This window comes from Peromyscus leucopus, chromosome 9, assembly GCF_004664715.2.
Source record: "Peromyscus leucopus breed LL Stock chromosome 9, UCI_PerLeu_2.1, whole genome shotgun sequence".
NCBI classification, from domain to species: Eukaryota; Metazoa; Chordata; class Mammalia; order Rodentia; family Cricetidae; genus Peromyscus; species Peromyscus leucopus.
In genome coordinates this window covers 90,959,638-90,980,755 of record NC_051070.1, presented here as the reverse complement: position 1 = coordinate 90,980,755, position 21,118 = coordinate 90,959,638, and the positions used below count along the sequence as shown (strand labels likewise).

General features: G+C 41.1%; 1 protein-coding gene across 1 annotated transcript in view; it reads right to left on the bottom strand.

The window, feature by feature from the left end:
• Synpr (synaptoporin) overlaps positions 1–21,118 on the bottom strand; it is a 349,008-nt gene that overhangs the window by 175,332 nt on the left and 152,558 nt on the right. The window lies entirely within an intron of this gene.

The window sequence follows — 21,118 nt, the reverse complement described above, 5'->3', positions numbered from 1 at the left end:
AAATTAAAAAGCTTGCAGGGACTCAAGCAGGACCCACATTCTTTGGTTCCTTTACAGAAAGAAGCAGCACTGACTTACTCAAGGGGCAGCAATCTCGACACCCAGAGGGTATATGTCTCGGGAAGCTGGACTAGCATTCATGGAAAGACTGTTGCAGGTTGCAGGCCCTGCTCATTGGGTGTCCTGGGGATATTTTATCACCCTCTAAGGATAATGTCTCCTGAATATCTATACGAAAACACTAGAGGCGTCCTGCATGCTAGTGCCCTCTCTGTCCTGAACAAGCACCTATTCAGCACAAGAATGGTGTTTATTGGCTCTGGCGTCTCATCTTTGTCTTTTGCTTGCTACTGATGCCCCAACAGAAACTCAAACAGGCTACCATGTGTTTAACCTACGGTTACTAATCCAGAATCTGCCCCGAGTCTTGTTTGTCCCTCTTTCTGCTGCTGTCTGTCTCTGTCTCTCACTTCTTCTCTTACAGACACGTGCACACACACATAGTAACCATAATCACCATTTTTCTTTTAGCCTTTTTTTTTTCTACTGGGAAGGGGAGTTATGGGACCAAACAATACCCCAAAAATGTGATAAAGAGTGAAGCAACCCAGAATCCTGTGCTGGTTCTTTTCTCACTGGCTATGTGAACTGGGGAGCCTCTTAAGGTCTCTGTGACTTAATTTTCCCTCTGTAAAATGGGCACACTAACCCTTCTTAAAGAAGGAATGAAAGATGGACAAGGCGGTGTTTTTATCAAATCCAAGTGTGTGCTCTGGAACTCTGGCTTGCTGTCTCTTCCTCATTTGATCTTGCTCCATTTGGGTTTTTCTCAGTAGTACTGAGGATAGAACCTAAGGCCTCGGGCATTTGGGGCAAGTGTGCTAACATTAAGCTCAGCCTCTGCTTGAAATTGTGTTCCAAACACAGAAGCAAGCCTTCAGGGTACCTAAAACTCTTCAAATGTATGGATTCCAAGGACCTTCGAAATTCTCATAGGACCCCATCCCTCAACATATACATTCTCATTCTCTCTCTCTCTCTCTCCCTCTCTCACTAACACATGCTTATTGAAAAGTTACCACATGCCAATGAGAGAAATTAAGTGGGTGAAGCCAGTAAAAAGGTTGACTGTCACCTAGCACTGGAGTAAGCACTCAGTAAGTATTTTCAGAATTAATGAATGCAGAATTCACGGAAGGCAGGATGCCTCATGCTGAAGGCCACTGTTTTGCCTGGTGATGAGAAGGGTCAGCAGTGCAGTCACTGGGGAAACCCACACTTCACAGTTCCTTAGCTCTTCAGGATGGACATTGAGTACTCCTCATCAGTTCTGAATATGAAGAGACTCATTTCAAATTATAAGAACATCTTCTACATAGTACCCATGGACATCCTTGACTCTGCTCCAGTGGGTCTTTTCATGAATCACTTTATTTGGGTCTCAAAGAACTAAAAAGTTATCATTGTTATTCCAGATGAATAACAAATGCAGATGAAGAAGCAAAGACCCAAAGAATTATGTGGCTTGTCTGCAGGCACATGTTCAGTAGTTAGTAAAGCTCTGATGTAAGACTAGGCCATACAATTATCTAGCTGTCAAAAAATCCACTACATCTGTCCCACAATGGTGCTTAGATCATTATGTATTCAGTGTATGGGGTATGACTAATCACTAATCCACGTGAAAAGACAAGGGCCCCGTGAGACTGGGGAGCATGATTTAGCAAGGTGGTACAAGGTTCCATCTTGCTTTGGCTAGTGGTAGGCTGTATGACCCTGGGTATGTCCCAGAAGTTATTTGTATTTCAGTTTTTCCCACATTTAGATTTAAGAATTTCTCTCTAAAGACTTTTTGGATCAACTGAGACTAGATAAGGTCTGAGAACTAACAGGTAAAGTGATCTTCTGACTGGGTTAGCTTTCTCTGTTCCAGACAAAGCATTCCCAGGTTCTAAGTGCCGCCTGCCCATCGCCATCAGCTCTTACTTCAGTGCATTCTCAGTAGGTCTTGCTAATTCTACAGTGTCTATAAATGCAGAAGCTGCCCATAGTAAGGCCTGTGAGGCATAACCAGACCAATGTCTTGTGTGGGAATGATACTTCAATTATTGTCCAGTCGGCTTAAATGAGAATCCAAGCTCCCTCCTCTGCCCTCCACGCTTTGAGGATCTGGCTCCATCTACTGTCTTCTTTTCTCACTCCTCCTCCAACTGGCCTCTGTCTTTCCAGCTGCCACTCTCCTGGCTAAAACCCCAGCTCCCGAGAAACAGCCCTCTTCTCAATTTACTTAGTCACCCAACAGTTAGTCTTACCTTTGCTCTTAGGATCCCCCTTTGACTACTAATTAAAAAGGAATTGTTCCTGTCTCAGATCTCGCCTTAGCATTGTCCCATTTTTTGTTGTGTTTGTGTGTTATGGCTTCTCACTCTTTCTCCCTCCCTCCTCCCTCCCATCGTCCTCTTACTTGCTTCCTTGTCACGTAATTATCTCCTTTACCAAAGAGACAACTGGCCATAGAAGCTGGAAAAACTCTCTCCCTGGCCCCCTCCCCTGCTGTGTGTGTGTGTGTGTGTGTGTGTGTGTGTGTGTGTGTGTGTACATGAGTAATGTTTATGAATGGGAGTTGACAAGAGAACCTTCAGCATCATTCTTCAGAAGCTATCTACCTTGTCTATTTGATACAGTGGCTTTTAATTGCCTGGAGTTTGCCAAGGAAGTTTAGGGTAGGTGGTCACCAAGCCCCAAGAACCTGCTGTCTGTGCCTTTCTCATAATGGACTTACAAATGCGTGCCTCCAAGCCCAGCATTTTCATATGAGTTCTGTCTGGAGTTTGGATGTAGATCATGTTTGTAAGACAAGCATGTTACCAATTGAGCCATTTCCCTAGACAAGGAAGCCTTAAAAAATCACGTCCAGTATCGGAGCACCTGGAATGTATTCAGCAGGTGTCTGATGATAAGTAGAGGGCTAATCCAAGCAATGAATCAACACGAGAAAAGGGGAGGCTGGGATGGCTGTAAACAAAGCCAGTTCATTAAAGCAACTTAGCCTTGAAGCACAAGACAGATGAACAAAGCAGTGGATGAAGACTGCCTTCTTTTTCATGGTACATTCTAGAAGGGCTGATGACATCAGTGTCCTTGTGTGTAGGAGGTGGCCATGGAAAGATGCTGGAGACCCATCAGTAAACTGCACAAACCAGGCATTTCTTAAATGCCTGGCTCAGGGTTCAGTTCCCCTAGATTAACATAGATGCCTGGCTCCCTGGGGATTTTTGTCCATTCCTGGGTCTCTAGAGAGCAAATAGTCCTGCCACCTAGCTACTCAGATTGTCTCTGCCTTCCAATGGCCAGACAGTTCAGTCATCTGCCACTCTCTAATGCAGAATCAAAACTGACAGAATAAAGCAATGTGTCATGATTTGATGTCTCTTTTTTAAAAAAATGGCATTAGCATCATTGCTACTGCCTTAAAATAACATTTGTCCATTATTAGATGATTAAAAATAGCAACACAGTGTTTTCTAAGTATTTATAGAGAAGGTTAATGAGATTAAAATAATCTGTGATTTTCTGAAAACTTCATTAGCAATGCTAATTTCCAATATGGTCAGATCTTTAGTTCTTATCTTCCAATTGAGCATGGCCTTCAGACAACTTCAAAAGACTATTATTTTTTTCTCTCAATAAAAAAAGCTTGGTTCTGCTCTGGTGAACTTGCCTCCTGGTAAATCTAACAGTTCCTTACCTTTGGAGTTTCTCTGTCTCAACATCTGGCTTCTCAAAGGGGTCCTTCCCGGCCTACCTACTTTGGGTCAGGCAGTGGGAGGCCTTGCTGTCTACGCTTATAAAAAACACTGAAAGGAAAATTCCAGAACCAGGAGGATCTCTCTGTAGCACTGGGGCAAGGGAAGCAATCAAAGATAAGACCACATCAGCTAAGGGTCTACGAATGACTTGGATTATTTTGAGTTGCAGCAATAAGAGCACTTACATTCATTTAATACATTTATGTTCCAACCTTGAAACCTTTAATGGTGCCTTCCTTAGAGCTCCTGGCATGGACAAAATGTAATTTATTCTGATATGAGTAGGTACAGAGCGTTTTCCAGGACATTGCTCCCATCTCTCTCTCTCTCTCTCTCTCTCTCTCTCTCTCTCTCTCTCTCTCTCTCTCTCTCTCTCTGTGTGTGTGTGTGTGTTGAGACAAGGTTTCATAATATAGTCCAGGCTATCTCCAGTTCAAGGCAATTCTCCTGCCTGAGCCTCCTGAATGCAAGGACTACTGCCATGAGCCACCACACTTGGCTTTTTATTTTGTTTGTAGGAGAATGTTTTCTTCCTTGTCTATTTTCTTTTTTAAAAATTAAGTGAAATGAAATAAAATTAATATTACTCAGTATTTGTTAGATCGTTGGGTTTTCCTCTGTAGAGCTCAAGGCTGAATCAGAAAATGCCACACCAAGGCTGGATGTTGATGGAATAATAGAACAAAAAGCTACCTTGAATATCTAGTTTTACATCAGATTCCTAGACTTGACTGCTTTTGAACACAAAATTTTATGTCCCAAATAAGAAAGTAGATTGGGCTGGAGAGATGGCTCAGCCGTTAAAGGCTAGGCTCACAACCAAAATAAGAAAGTAGAGAGAACCACTAATCTAATGAAAAAAGTCATAACTTTGCAATTCTTTGCCATAGAGCTCTCTGATACCAGTGATATAATGCTGCTGTTCCTTCTCAGGTATTAGCCAAACAATGTTCACACTTTATTTTGTTTGATTACCATTGAACCATATGAATTAGAAGTTTTGTTACTGTTACTTTATACATTAGGAAGTTCAGTTTTGGTACAACTCAGTCAATTGCTTTAGTCCACACAAATGCAATTACAATGGGGATTTGAACTTGAGTCATCTAATTCCAAAGCCCAAGTGTTCTAAATGTGCACAAAAATAGAGCCTGTACAGGTTGGGCATCTGGGCATCATCTCTTTGACTATGGTTTTCCCAGTTTCTATTTATTAGAAATCAAAAGACATGATGCTTTTCTGTTGCATAATTTCTTGGTGATTATGTCTGTTGTTCTCGTGGATTAAAAGTGGTCCAATGATAAATTACTGGACAGTAGAGTCAATCATTTTGCCCTCTTATGTGGTATACCACAGCACTCTCTCCACAAAAGAGCAAAACAAGGCCTTGCCAACTTATTGAAGAAGAAATAGTAAAGTTATATCTCCTTGTTTTCTATCTGTATCTATATCTATATATCTATATCTATATCTATATAATAGGGAGCATTCCATCAGAAATGGAGGGCTTAGGCATTTGGCTGCTCCTGATACAGATTTCTCAGTCCCAAGTGGAAAAAGATGATGAATAGTTGTTTCTATTATTAAGGATTAAGACTTTATATGAGAAAAAAAATCCCCGAGGTCTGGTTTTTACAAGAATCGTGTTAGTACTGTAATAAGAATGGGAGAAAAAAAGCATGAAAACCATTTTCAATAATCTTGCTGATACCGAGAAATGAATAGTAAATTAGATCAAGAGTTGTGTTCACTGGTGTTCTTGTGAAGGGATGGTGCCATAAGCAAATAGTTATAGTAGCAGTGCCCTTTATAATATATATATATATATTATAAATAATTTATGCATTTATTGTATGTTGACATTTTGAAGAATATGTATATTCCGTAATTGTTCAGTCTAAGTAATAAATGCATTCATTACCTATCATAGCATTTTATTGTGGAAACTCTTAATATGTACCGTGTATTTTTCAAGAATGCAGCATATTGTCATTAACTGTAACTACCACATTGTCTAGTAAGTCTATTGTTTCCTTCTGCACTTCTTGACTGCTGATAATTGTCACCCTCTCAAATTCTATGACATCAGTGTTTTAGATCCCCTGCGTGTGTGTGTGTGTGTGTGTGTGTGTGTGTGTGTGTGTGTGTGTGTGTGGTCATGCAATGTTTGTCTTGTTGTGTCTGAGTCATTTCACTTAATATGATGTCTTTCAGGTCCATTCGCATCTCTTAGCCTTTCCAGACTTCATTTTCTTCACCTGTGAAATGGGACTGGTAATGCTGTTACCTAAATGACATGCAGAGAAATCTGATGGCAGTTATAATGGCACAAATGAAGTGCATTCCCTCTCTGCTAATGCTGCAGGCTAGAGAGATTTGAGAATCAAATATTTGCAAAATGGCTTTCTGGTTTTCTTTTCCTTCCAACAAATTAGGTTACAATCTGTCTGTTAAAGAGGCGTGCCTCCCGAACTCAGAGTGTATTATAGCTTCTAATAAACTGCGACAAAGTGAAAGAAGATGAAAGTCCATTCCTCCCTGTCTAGTTTACAAAGTACTGGATTTCTGAAATCTGAGTGCTTTCACAGAGCACAGGGTTCAGTTACGGTCAGCTGGATTCAGACTCCATCTAAAAGCACCCCCACTTTGCTCCCCCCTCAACAGCCCCAGTCTTGGGGATGCACCTCATTATGATGCTGTGTGGGGAACTGGCCAGAGGAGATCTGGGGAAGTATTTTAACTTGAGTGTTTATAATAAGGTGAGTAATTGTCTTCCTTTTGCTGAGTACTTCTTTTACCAGAGATGCTTCTGTATTGTTATGGTATGGAGAAATCCATTTGGCCAAAAAAAAAAATATTTCCACAATTTTATTCAGGAAAACTTCCCTTGCCTATGGAAGGTCCTTTCTGTGTCCTACCTCACATGTTTCTGAGCGGGAGTCGTTCTACATCCCACTTTCTGGCACAACAGCTGTAACTCCATGACACATCACCTCACCTAAAAGCACTGTGAGAACTGGAGTTTGCAACCTGACAGTTACTGTCCCTTTCTCGGCTCCATGTTTCTTTCCCTAAGCATGAGATAAAAGTTATTTTCCTCCAGTAGATGCCTATTTGTCCTGCCGGACTCTACAGCACAGGTCAAAACGCCATGTGCCCTCGGACAAAGAAAACCTGCTTTCTTCTACTGGGTATCTAGTTTAAAATAGAAATGTTCATACCCATGTCTTCTTTAAAATGTTAGTTTCTTCAGAGACTATTCCCAAGACTCCAATGATGTAAATTAAGAGTTGGTGTGAAGAACAGGACATTCAGATATTTCTAGAATGTCACTTATCTCAACTCTGAGAACAACATTTCCCCTTCCATTTCTTTAAAAGTGCAGCAGCAGAAATTGCCTGTGAAGGGTTGTAATGCCACTTGTTCTGACATTAACTAGAGGACAAGGAGAGTCAGTCTGAGACTGCTCAGAAAGAAGAAAATGGAACCGTGTGATTTTTCTCTTATGACCCCATAGGGCTCCACAATTCAAATCTTGGATCAGCATTACATGGTTCCAAACCTAGACCTTCTGAATCAGAAACTAGGATGGTGGGTGATGAGAAACCTGCAACTGACTAACTCTTCCAATCCCTTCTTCTCATGGAGCCTTTGACTCAGAACTTTGCACAGAGATGAGGCAAATGATGACATCAAGTTATCAGCAATTAGGCCACTGTAATTGTCACCCCAAGTGAGTTCCATGTTTAAGAAAAACTTTAGGAGGGAGAGAAATGAGGAGAGAGGTTGGCTGCTGGGCAGGGTGGTCCCAGAAGATGCCGTTACCCACCTCTCCGCAGCCCTCTCTCTTGTCTGAGGCCTTCCGTTTCAGGGAGCCTGCCCTCATGCTCTCATACACAAGAGAAGAGACAGGAAGTAAGACAAGGGCAGAAGTCATCGCGCTTATTTTTTGTGGGTCCAGTTCCACTCTCTAGTTATCCGTGGTCAACCAAGGTATAAGCTACTAAATATCGGACTCCAGAAAGCCTGTTAAGTGGCATGCTTTCCAGTTGATATGATGGAATCCTGCACTGAGTAATCCTTCCTTTCTGAATCATTCCTCTGCCCAGTGTATTCATGCCTTACAAGCCACCATCGCTAAGTTGCCCAGCAGCCACCTTACATGCCATATTGACTATTGCAGTTTCACAGGGCTTTGTGTTCAAGTGACCTTCATGTTAGTGACATGTGTGTACAGCACAAGCTGTACCACAAAGAGCATGCCACGTGGAATGCCAGGTTAACTTTGGAAGTTTGTGGCAGCAACCACAGCATGTACAGGTCTTTCAATCTGCAGGTGCAAGCCTTCACTGGGTATCCTTCAACATACCGCTCTGAGAAGTAGGGCTACTGTACCTACATATCAAGCTCTTTTCTAAGCACCTCATAGGGGATAAGTCAAGTATCCTCCTTAAGACGTAAATGAGTAAATACTAAAGCCCTAGGGCAGGGCTGGAGAGATAGCACAGTGCTAGGAGCACTGGCTGCTCTTCCAGAGGACCTGGGTTTGATTCCCACCACCCACGTGGCAGCTCACAACTATCTGTGGCTCCAGTTCCAGGGCATCTGATGCTCTATTCTGGCTCCAGCAGGTACTGAGCATGCAGGTGGTACATGAACATAAGCAGGCAAAATACTCACATACATAAAATAAGCCCCTTTTTGAATTTTATAAAAGTCCTGAGACAAACCTAAGTCTTTCTGGAACCATGTTGCTGTCTGCTGTCTCGTCTCTTCCATCCCTAGACTTGCCAGATCAGTTCACCAACACTGCTGGCCTTAGTACTACCCAGAGACTCAATCAAAGCTGTCTGAGGTTGCCCTTCCCAGACATTTCCTCCTGAAATAAATAGATAAGTGTGGGCAGTTTATCTGGAATGTGATTCCAGGAAAGGGAGTGGGAACTTGAGACAAGAAACTAACGAGAATGCTCTACTAAGCACGTGACCTGTCTCCCTGCCTGCTCTGAGAGACAGTGAGCACACTTCAGAGGAATTATGCACAATGTGCAGGAAGCTTGAACACACACACACACACACACACACACACACACACACACACGCACACGCACACGCACACGCACACGCACACGCACATGCACGCACACACACACCGCCTCTCCTGCTGTGGGTCTCATGCTCTGAGCACTCTAGGCAGATACACTTCTGTGCAGAAGGAAGCCCAGGCTGCAGCAGTGCCCCTGCAAGGCCAGGGCCCGGGGTTGGCAGCAGGGACTTCAGTGTCTCCTGATGTCTTGGGAGGAGCGAACTAACTCACAAACTGGGAAGGAAAAGAGAGAAAAGGACATCACAGTCTTCCTTTTGTATTTTATGAGAGTTCTAAGAATGAAGATGCTGATGCTGGCTTCTCAGAGTTCCTTTCTTTGTTGCTTTTGATCTTAATGGGCTTGCTGTCTTATGTCACAGAATAGGCTTTGCCTTACAGCTATTATCACCAACCCTCTGCCCTCAGATAACCCCATCCTCCCAACACAGAGTATCTTCGCTCCTCTTCTCACCCTACCCAAACTGTCCATTTTTTAAATGACCAAGTAAACAACCACTGCACCCCTTTCTGGTTTAGCCCCCCATAGGTAGTCCTGATTTCACTCTATGTTTTCATTAGCTGTTGTCATGCTTGTCCTCTCTTAACCCAGCTTCTTGTGAGTGGGAAGTACTCAAAGGATGTCTCTGGCCTGCATGGGCAGACTTATTCCCAATAAAGAGATTTCCAGGTTCTTATTAGTTCTGCCTGATTTAAAGTCTCACCCTGAGCACACAAGGGTGGAAAAATAGCTATGCCCTTTGCACATTTTCAAAATCCTTTTAGTTCATTCAATGTTAAGGATTTCAGAGTCTTCCTTTCTGCCCTCATCTCATAGCCAAAACCACATGACTGTCTGATGCAAACAACGATCTGAGCACTGTGGCACAGGCAATTTAGGTTCACCAGGTCAGTGCACCAACATCACCAAAGCATGATAAAGAAGCAGAAACGTGTTGGTTTTATAGGGTAGGAAGCAAACGCCGCATACATTACTCTCTACCTTTACAAGTAAATCCCCACTGAATGGCCTTGCTGAAAAGCCACTTTCCCTGTTAGAGTCCAGGGATTTGGTTTTGGAACTCATAAATATCCTTTAAAACCCAGGCCAACTAGGCTTGAGAGATAGCTCGGTGGGTAAAGTGCTTGCTTGGCAAGCTGAAGGACCTGAGTTTGATCTCCAGAACTGATGCTTTAGAAAGTTGGATGTGGTATGCTCTAGAATCCCAGCATTGGGGACCCTGGGGTCTACTAGGCAGTCAGCCTAGCCTATTGGTGAGTTCCAGGCAAAGGAAATGCCCACTCTGAAAAAAATGAAAACAAAAAGATGAATGATGCCTGATTGTCAACACCCAATGTTGTCCTTTGTCCTTTATACATATACATGTGCACATGTACCTGTAAGAGCAGCACACACACACACACACACCAGCTCACTTGCCCACTCTGTGAAGAGGGAAGGGGGAAAGATACTTATGGAGTCCTTGTGTGTAAGACATTTTATTTATTTTATTTTGTCATTTGTTTTCCAAGCAATACAACAAGGTAGCAATTAACCCTATTGTCCAAGGAATAAAGGGAGAGGGGAAGTTAAGCAAAAGTCTAGCTCATAAATGGTTTTGATAGTGTAAATGAAAATGGTTCCCATAGACTCATATGGAGTGGCACTATTAGGAGGCACAGTCTTGCTGGAGTAGGTGTGGCCTTGTTGGATGAAGTGCATCACTGGGGGCTGGCTTTGAGGCCTCAGAAGCTCAAGCCAGGCCCCTTCTCTCTTCCTGATGCCTGCAGATTCAGATGTAGAACTCTCAGCTACCTCTCCAGTACCATGCCTTCCTGCATGCCACCATGCTTCCCACCAAGATGATAATGGACTAGACCTCTGAAACTATGAGTCAGCCCTGATTAAGTGCTTTCCTTTAAAAGAGATGCTATGGTCTTGAAGTCCCTTTACAGCAATAGAAACCCCAATAAAGACAGTGATTAAATTAAAATTTAATGTTGCATGTTTTGCATAGCAAAGTGCACCTATGTTGCAAAAGTCTACACTGCATTCCATTCATATGTATAGACTCTATGTTTTTGAGAAAATATATATTCTCATACAGTATCTAACCAAACCCTCCCAGAAATCCAATTGTCAGGTATTATCAGTCATTTTCTAAAAGAACATTAGGGCTGAAGAGATGGTTCAGAGGGTAAGAGCACATGTTGTTCTTCCAGGGGACCTGGGTTCAACTCCCAGCACCCACATGATTGCTCACAAATATCTATAACTCCAGTCTTATTGGATTCACTGTTCACTTCTAACCTCTGTAGGCACCAAGTATGCACATGGTGCACAAACATACATGAAGCAAGACACCTATAAAATTAATGTTTTAGAAGGGCAGCACATATCCTCTCACCATCATCTTCTGTGGTTGCAAAGTGGCTAACCTATATCTCAGTTACAATAATATTTATCTCAATGTAAATAACTGCATAAGTATCTATTCTCCAAATATGAATGCTGTATGCTAAAGACATGATTCTCTCTCTCTGTGTGTGTGTGTGTGTGTGTGCAGCCTCAGGGTGAGAATGAATGAATGAAAATCTGGAATGAATAAATTTACCTTATGCCTTAAATAAAACAGAAAAGGAAATCAGTGATTTGAAAAGGCACATGAAAGAGCATCTTTTAACAATACAAAGTTATAGATTTTGGTTGCTCACCAAGTCCTCTGCTATGTGTACTGCCTTCACTCTGAGCTGTGAGTCAAGGATTTGGGTTCTCAATAACATGACTTTTGTCTGTATCCAGATGTAGTCAAGATCCAGGACACAATCTGCCAGAGGCACATCATCAAACCTTTCATGTTTACTGATGGTAATGCTTCTAACTCAGATTAGAGAACCCTGGTCTACACTCAGAATGTGATTATTCTTACTTTCCAAACAACACTAATGAGGTTGCTCTCTCTAAGTTGATTGACTGGTAGAAGAAACAAGTCAAATGCACAGACTGCCAGAGGCAGGCACACGCAGGGCCCTCTGGGAACAGGCTGGAACAAGAGAAACATTAAGAGGAGCATGGAGGAGAGCGGAAAGCACACACGGCCTTCTCACAGTATTCTCTGTGAGGGAAAGAAACCCTGCTCCAGAGGCCAGGATGAGGGTGCATTGCATCAAAGAATACTATTGTAAAAACACCTCTCAATTTTTTTCTCTAAACTATTTTAAAACACAGGCCATGAGCAACTTATCAAGAATAATTTCTGTTCAAAACCACTACAATCCTTAAGGAAAAACACAAAACTAATTTTTTAGAAATGTGCAGAACTTGAGCTATCAGAAATCATAGCTATTAAGAAAGAATTGTTCCCTAAAAGTTCTTGAGATTGCAGAAGTTTTATAGCTATAGAAGGCCAGCCTTGGTAATGTTCAATGTATGCAGCAGGGCTAAGAGTAACCAAGGGACCACCTAGGTAAATTACACTCATGATCCAAAGTCATTACGTTTCATCTAGAAGACCTAGTTAGCTTTGGTCGGTGTCTTGCACCCACCTGGTCATACCACAGATAAAAATGATACACCCATCATTGCTACAATACTTTGTAGGATGAATAATGGCATTTTGATTGTAATCCCAGCATGGCTCACCTGCTTGGTCTTGGCTCTCATTCACTGTTTATTGTACCAACAGTGTTACAATCATTTACATGAATCAGTAAGCATGGAAAGTAAAGAGGAAGAACACTCAGAACCCTAACTTGTCAACATATCAGTTCTTTGTGCTCTTTATACGCCCTTCAGTTCTTGTTCATGTGTGTAGTGTATTGTCAGAAAAAAATGGCCCGATATTCATTTTCTAGGTCCATATGACCGTGCATGTTTTCTTAGATGAGAAATAGAGCTAGTTTATCACTCTTTGGAACTGGAGTCACTCACACCTTCCTATGGACAACAGGATGTGGCAGATATGAAGTTGTGTCCAGTATGAACTCACATCTCATTTGGCCTTGAAGTTTCCATTCTCTTTCTTACAACTTGGCCAAACCATATTGTGAACACTAGCCTGCTATGACAGTTGATCTTCTCATCCTCATCATTCCAGCTAGCATTCAACCAATCATTAGACCTGCCAATGAGACCACCCTTGACCAGGCATCATCTGGCTACCCAACAGCTGACCACAGATACAGAAGTCCTGATGATTGGAGAACCACATTGTAGCATGTGGATCACAAAGCTGTTGCTTATTTATTGCCCATTGCTTTAAGCATTGTTTCAGTGGCTTGTTATGCAATACTAGTTGGTGCAGTGTGCATGTGCAGAGTTGACCCAGTCACAATCACGTTATAAATCATGCTTCTAAAAAGCTGACTAAGGTGCCATACAGCTTACACCCAATAATTTATTTAAATGTTCCCTGACCTGTTATATATTTAAATTGTCTACAGTTATCTATGGCATGTAGTCAGCACATGTTACCATTCTTCTAACAATGGCTTCAATTCCAGAATTGCCTAATGAAGAGTTCTGTGAAGATTTTGGCCTGTTTATCCTCAATCAATCTCATTTTCTTTATCTATGAAAAAGGAATAACAAAATTTTGAGGATTATCTGGAATGCTGAAGAAGGCGTACAATGATCCAGTGCCAGAACACAGTGGAGTTGGTTATTCAATGAAAGATATAATCTCTTAAAAATAGCAATTTGTTTAATCCTTAAGTATGAATTTGTTGCTTTGAAGATGATGCAACACACACACACACACACACACACACACACACACACACACACACACACACAAAACTGCTGCTAGCATTCAAGAAATATGCTCTGTAGTCTATAGGTGCTGGCATCCAACTTTGTAATGAATACGCAGACAGTAATAGATCTGGGGAAAAACATCTAGAGGTAACAGACTTACTCAGCTTACATTTTTCTGGTGGGGAGGCACTGAAAGAATCACTGCTCTGGAAAAGCAGATTTGTGCAGCACCTTAGAAATTAGAACTCATCACTTAACTGGTCACCAAATACCAGTGTTGATGAGATCTCAGAGGGCCGCTGAGAACCAGCTAATGACCTCAATTCACATGCAAATTCTCAAACCATCTATCCAGGGCTAAATTTATAGATAAGGTAGTGAGCCCAAGAATCTGTGTGTTGCAAGATTCCCTCAGAGGGTTGGTCAGGATCGACTAATTTAAGGAACCATTGCCTGGTAGTTTTTCAGGTGGGTTATCAAGATATCCATCCAGAAGGGTTAAATGTGAAGCTTGGATTTCCTCAACAAGTCAATCAATGGTGAATCAAGACAAGGACCAGTTCTTCAAGCTGGCTTGCAAGTAAAGTTAATCCTCCAAGACAGGAGTTGAGTGAGACCTTTGTTCTCATCCTGTGTCCCAAGGCCAGCCTCCACCCCACTCTAGTTTATACACACTTTATATGCTAGAAAATTATTAATGTGTGTATTTTTTGTCCTTCACTGACAGCACATTCTCTGACTGTAACCAAAGTAACTGACTTCAGACAAGTTGGAAAATACCAACAAATTGCTCATCTAGTACATCAATAAATAGCCTAGTGTTGGCCTTCAAGTGTAGCAGTAAATAAAATAGAGGTTAAAGATCCCCTTATAGTTTATTGTTTCCTTGGTGCCCTGTAGTACATTTTTCTGTTTTGATAAATTACTTACTCTTGTTCTCTAATTTATCCTTTCTAACAAATAGCATGAAAATTTTTTGTCTTTCAAGTTCAAAGTTTGAAAGGACATTGTTTTAAAGTGTAGTTTCTTCAAGAAATGCCAGGGTAGAGATGGCTTTTGCCCAGGAAACACATTTATCTTGGTGGAACTAGAGACTTGATAGTCAAAGAGTGATTTAAGAATTACTTGAAATTAGGGTTGAAGTTGAATTCAAGCCAAGCCCAAACCAACATAAATTATTTATTCAGATGGAAATAAAAATTCTACAAATCATACGCTCAAGAAATGAGTATAATACCTGGAACAAAGGTTAATCTTCACGTTTGGGATACTAGGGTCTGAATGCTTCCCTGTTTACAAACACTTGACAGACTCAGGGTTTGCTCTTAAGCCCTAACACCACCTTATCTGGAGGGATAATTATAGCCTTATGTTCTTTAATTCTCCATAAATAAGAGATGTATTTTAAAAAAAAGATGGATAAAAATAACATTAACTGAACTCTCCATTCAGACAAGTGTCCTTTTAACAGTTTGGTCTTTCAGTTAAATTTCCACACAAAGGAATCCTTGCCTATTTTCCTCATAAAACACCCTAACCAAAGGCAACTTGGGAAGAAAGGGATTTATTTCATTTTACAGCTCTCAGATCACACTCCATCACTGAGGGAAGTCAGGCCAAAAATCTGAGGATGGGCCTGAAGCAGAGGCCACAGAGGAGGGCTGCTTACTGGCTTGCTCCTTATGGTTTGCTCAGCTTGCTTTTTACATCATTCAGGACCACCAGCCCAGTGGTGGCAACGTACACAGTGGGCTGGGCATTCCCACATCAATCATCAGTCAGGAAACTTTCCAACAGGACAATCTGATGGAGGCACTGCCTCAGTGGAGAGTCTTCCTCTAGTTTATGTCAGGTGACATAAAACGAACCACGACATAGGGCTTGTTCCTGCCTTTGCTTCCTGTCACAAACATTTCTGCATCCCATGAGCTATTTTCTGAAAGAGGCTTTTCATGGTTGTGTAATATTTCACATTAGAGTTAAATTGAAGAGGTATAGGAAGAACCACCCTTCCTTCCTGCTCGCACTGAGGATGGATCTATAGTGAAAGGACTGTCATGAGAAAGAACCAGCTATGTTAAACCATGGGTGCCTGGCATCTTGCTTCTTCTTGTGCTCAGTTTTGTTCTCTCTCTCCTTTTGGTTGAGGGAGGATGACCTGTGGGTCCTCTCAGTAGACAGAGTAGAAGTATCATGAGATCTGGGCCTGGACTTTAAAAAGTAGGAAAGAAAAGTCTCCTGCCTCAGTATCAGGTCCAGGGTATATACTGATAGCTCCCCTCCTCCAGCCTGCCTCCTATCATCAAAAGAACTGTGAAAACTGTACACTTAGTATTAGCAGGGTCATTGTGAATCTCTACTGAGGTACTAATATATTAGCATAAGGTGGCTCAAGCATATTTGTTAATTGTTATTCATCTTTTTATCTGACCAAAATAAGTGCATGGGTGTAATAATGATACAATAATTCTAATAAAACAGGGTAGTGACTGCTGGAGTCTACACTATGTGCTAAACTTGTTAGGCATCCCCATTCAACCTTTCAGTGATTTCCTAAGGTGGGAACAGTTGCATTCTTCAAAAGAAAACGAAAGCTAGAACCAGTCACACAATTGGTCAGAGCATTAAGGAGGCAGACTTGCCTGTCTCCAAAACAGTGTGTTTCATGGCAATTGGTTCAAATGAACCTTTTTAAAAAAAAGACAAATAATCAGTCCACAGGTACACATACACAAATAAGCCCACAATGAGATCTCACTTCAGCTAAATCAAAATAACTATCATCCAAAGGATAGTTGAAAAAGAAGGTTCTGAAGTTCTGAGCAGGGCTTCTCAGACTATTTTTTAAGAAGTAAACTAGGAATTACCCTATGTCCCAGAATTCCTGGGTATCTATCCAGAGGAGATGAAAGCAGAACATGAACAAAGCATTGCTCAGGGTAGACACATCGACAGCAGGACCCACTCCCCAAGCAAGCTGTCCAAGTCTCCACAAATGAACAAGTGAAGAACAAGGAAAGTCTTTACTATAGTATGCACAATGGAACACTCATCAGGCATGACAAACAGTGGAATCCTGCTGCGTGTGATGTGAACCAATGAAGAGATAATGATGCTAAGTGAAACAGACCATCACAGAACTACTTCACAGTGAGACTATGGAGGGGAAGGTTGGTCAAATGCTAACTATAGTTAGACGTAAACACCTTGGAGTGCCTCTGTACATGGTAGTAAACACTCATGAGAACAGGGTACTGTATATTATAGAACAAGAAGAAAGAAATTTGAAATTTTTCACCATAAAATGAAAAATGGTTGGGCAACAAGATGGCTTAGTGGGTGTGGTGGTTTGAAGGAAAATGGTCCTCAAAGGAAGGGCACTATTAGGAGGTGTGGTCTTGTTGGAGTAAGTGTGTCACTGTGGAGGTGGACTGTGAGGTCTCATAGATGCTCAAGACATGCTCAATGAGATGGATCACTTCCTGTTGTCTGGGAGTCAAGATGTAGTACTCTCAGCTCCTTCTCCAGCACCATGTCTGCCCGCATGCCTCCATGTCCCACCATGATAATAATGGACTAAATCTCTGAAAATATATGCCATCCCTATTAAATGTTTTTCCTTTATAAGAGTTGCCGTGGTCATGGTGTCTCTTCCCAGCAGTAGAAACCCTGACTAAAACAGTGGGCAAAGGCACTTGATGCACAAGCCTCTTCCATCCTAGGAAATACTGGTGGAAGGAAGAACACACTCTCCCAAATTCTCCTTTGACTGCCACACAAGCTCCATGGCAGATATGCACCCACATTCACACCCACACAGGTTACACACATAATACTAATAAGTTATTTTAGATAGTAAATATTTTAGGAGATGAATGTCTTAACTGAGTTGAATACTAGAAGTATATACATGTGTTGAAATGTTGGGCAGTATCCACTCAATACATGTAGTTGTATGAGTGCTTGTGCATTCTTTAAAAATAAATAATAAATACACTGTTTCTCTGTGATATCTGTCTACTTGTTTTCTTGGAGTTATAGATGATGTTTTTAAAAAACACCTTTCATATTCCAAATTAATAATAGCTTTAAATTTTCAAAAATCTGGAAAATATTTCATGTTACTCAGTGTGCACATAGATTCCTGTTGGGAGCCATGCAGCCTAATCTCAGATCAGCATTGACTACCTGTCCCATGGGTACCATGACTAGTGAGCAGTACTGATGTTATTCCCAAATACAGCTAATTATTCAATCTGGTATCCTCAAAGTTTAACCTAACATGGTTCTTTCTTTCTTTCTTTCTTTCTTTCTTTCTTTCTTTCTTTCTTTCTTTCTTTCTTTCTTTCTTTCTTTCTTTCTTTCTTTCTTTCTTCCTTTTTTCTTTCTTTCTTTCTTTCTTTCTTTCTTTCTTTCTTCCCTTTCTTTCTTTCTTTCTTTCTTTCTTTCTTTCTTTCTTTCTTTCTCTTTCTTTCTTTCTTTCTTTCTTTCTTTCTTTCTTTCTTTCTTTCTTTCTTTCTTTCTTTCTTTAAGATGACCCTGACATTCTGAAGAGAATGGTCAAGTACTGTATAGAATTACTCTGAGTTTGGATTTTTGACATTTTTTCCCTCAGGGCTTGGAAAAGGTAATTCTAAAGTAAAACAAAAGTATGTATTTAATACTCAACATCTAGAATGAGAAGACAAACATTGTCTTCCATATTTACTTCTGAAACTTATTTTATATTTTAAGTAAGGGCCAGCAAAATGGCTCAGAGGTAAAAGCTGGCTTATAAACAAGACCCACAGGAAATGGAGAACAGATGCCAAGAGGTCCTCCGATTTCACACATGCTTGCATCTTGGCATGTATGTTTCCAAATTCACACATATGCATGCATGCATGCATCCACACACAATAATAATAACCAAAATAAAAATGTTTTTAAAACTATGTAATTATATCTCCTTTATGCCCCTTTCCACTCTTATCCCCCTTATTCTCTTTCTTCCCGCATTTCTGGATGTGTTTTTCAATCTGCACCTGTACATGCATTTGTTACATCATGTGTCAACAAACTATTTTCAGCAATATTTTAAATTTTTTGTAGGGAAGTGTTTTTTTTTTTTTTTTTTTTTTTTGTTGTTGTTGTTGTTGTTGGTTTTTTGAGACAAGGTTTTTCTATGTAGCCCTAGCTACCCTGGAACTCACTCTGTAGACCAGGCTGGCTTCAAATCAGAGATTCACCTGCCTCTGCCTCCCCAGTGCTGGGATTAGAGGCATACACCACCACTGCCCAGCTTTTTTCAGGAATGTTATAATGAACACACATTCTGCAATTTTCTGTCTATATTGATTTCTTTCAGGTCTGTATTAATATGTACAAATCTATTTCATTCACTTGAAAATACTGTTTGGTATTTCATTTGGTAAACATGCTATTTATCCATTTGTTTCATGGTGGAAATTTTAAATTGTTTTCAACTTTTGCTATTGTAACACTATACAAATAGCACACTTACCATCATCTTAGATAGTGGATCTTCTCTGCATTACATTTGCAGCAGTGGAATGCCTGTGTGATATTAGGTTTTTGTTGTTTTAAAATTTTCTTTAAATCTTTATTCAGTGTTCTGTTCTGCATGTATGCCTGTGGGCCAGAAGAGGGCGCCAGATCTCATTACAGATGATTGTAAACCACCATCTGGTTGCTGGGAATTGAACTCAGGTCCTCTGGCAAAATAGCCAGTGCTCTTAACCACTGAGCCATCTCTCCAGCCCATGATGGTTAGTTAGTTTTGTCAATCTGACACAGTCTAGAACAGTGGGTCTCAACCTTCCTAATGCTGTTCCCTTTAATACACCTTTAATAACACCTCATGCTGTGGTGACCCCCAACCATAAAATTACTTTGTTGTTACTCCATAACTGTAATTTTGCTACTGTTATTAATCATAATGTAAATATATGATATGCAGGATCTCTGATATGCAACCCCAAAGGGGTCTCGACCAACAGTTTGAAAGCTATTGACCTAGCATCACTTAGGAGGGGAGTCTCAGGGAAGCAGTGTCTGGATCAAGCTGGCCTGAGGCAATCTGTGAGAGATTATCCTGATTGTATTCATTAAGGCAGGAAAACCCAACGACTTGAAGGCTCCATTCCCTAAGCAGGAAGTCCTAGACTGTGTAAGAGAGGAGAGAGCCAGCTCAGCACCAGCATGGATTCATTCACTCTTTCTGCTCTGACTGGATGTGACTAGCTTCTTCAGGTTCTAGAAATTTGGACATAACAGCGGTGTTGGATCGTGACCATCATTCTCTCCTCTAAGTTGCTTTCATCAGGATATTGTGATTTGTCACAGTAACAGAAATGAAGCCAAGACATCCGGGATCTTAAAATACAGTGATGTTTATTTTTTAAGATATGGTCAAAGCCACCTCGTTTATGTAGTCCTACTCCACTATTCTCAAACTTTTCAACTGCTAATATATCTAGTGGTTTCAGATGTTTGAATGTAATTAACAACTCTGTTGTCATATTGAGTAATAAACTGTGCATGCTTAAAGGGTATAATCTCATCAGCTTCAAGACAAGAAATCAGCACCACAGGAAAGGAATTAAATATCTCCATTGTCTCCACAAATTTTCTCATAACTCTTTGTAATCCATTTCTTCTGAAATCTTTTGTTCCCTTTAAATCCCTGTAGACAGTGGCCTTGTTGATCTCCCAAACAAGTTTGTTTACTTGTAATTGCATAACAGAACAGTGAAAGAGGGTAGGCTTGACATTTCCATTGTATCAGAGGGAAAACATGTCCACTTTTTAAAAGAGGAAGGCATCTTATGTAGACAGCAGTTAAAGACCGAGATAAAGCAAGACTTGAAATCTCTCCCTGGCTCTGGCCCCAGGTGTCGTAAACACTGCACTGAGGCAACTTTCAAGTTTCTGGTCTCCTGGTAAACATACTCTGGTCACCTTGAATGTGGCTGAAAGCAGTGAAATGACAGCCCAGAATCCCAGTAATTATATTATATAACTAAGGTCTCTTACAACTGTCAACTCATCAAAGAGAAAGCTAACTAGATGGGCCTGATTTAATCATATTAGCACTTCAAAAAATGTAAATATCAGAGGGAGAAGCTACAGAGATTTTTGAAAAAGTGGAGAGCCCATGTCTGCCTGGTAGCTCTACTCTGCTGTGTCTGAGTTCCTGGGAGCAAAGAGAGATGTGGGCATGGAGAGCTCAGAGTAAGCCCTGTAGCTGCCGGGACTGCAATTCAGCTAATAAGCAAAGTACTCAAAGCAGGTGAGATTTGAGGCTGAGAGCTCGGATAGCAGGTATCTCTGTAGCCCAGGTCCTGGGAGGTGGGGAAAGCATACTGTTGAGGTTCTGAGCTCCACCAATAACAGACATCATACCAGGCAACGATGGCTCTCTCCCTCTCATCATACGTTCTCTGCATTTTCTAGACTTTTGTCATAAACG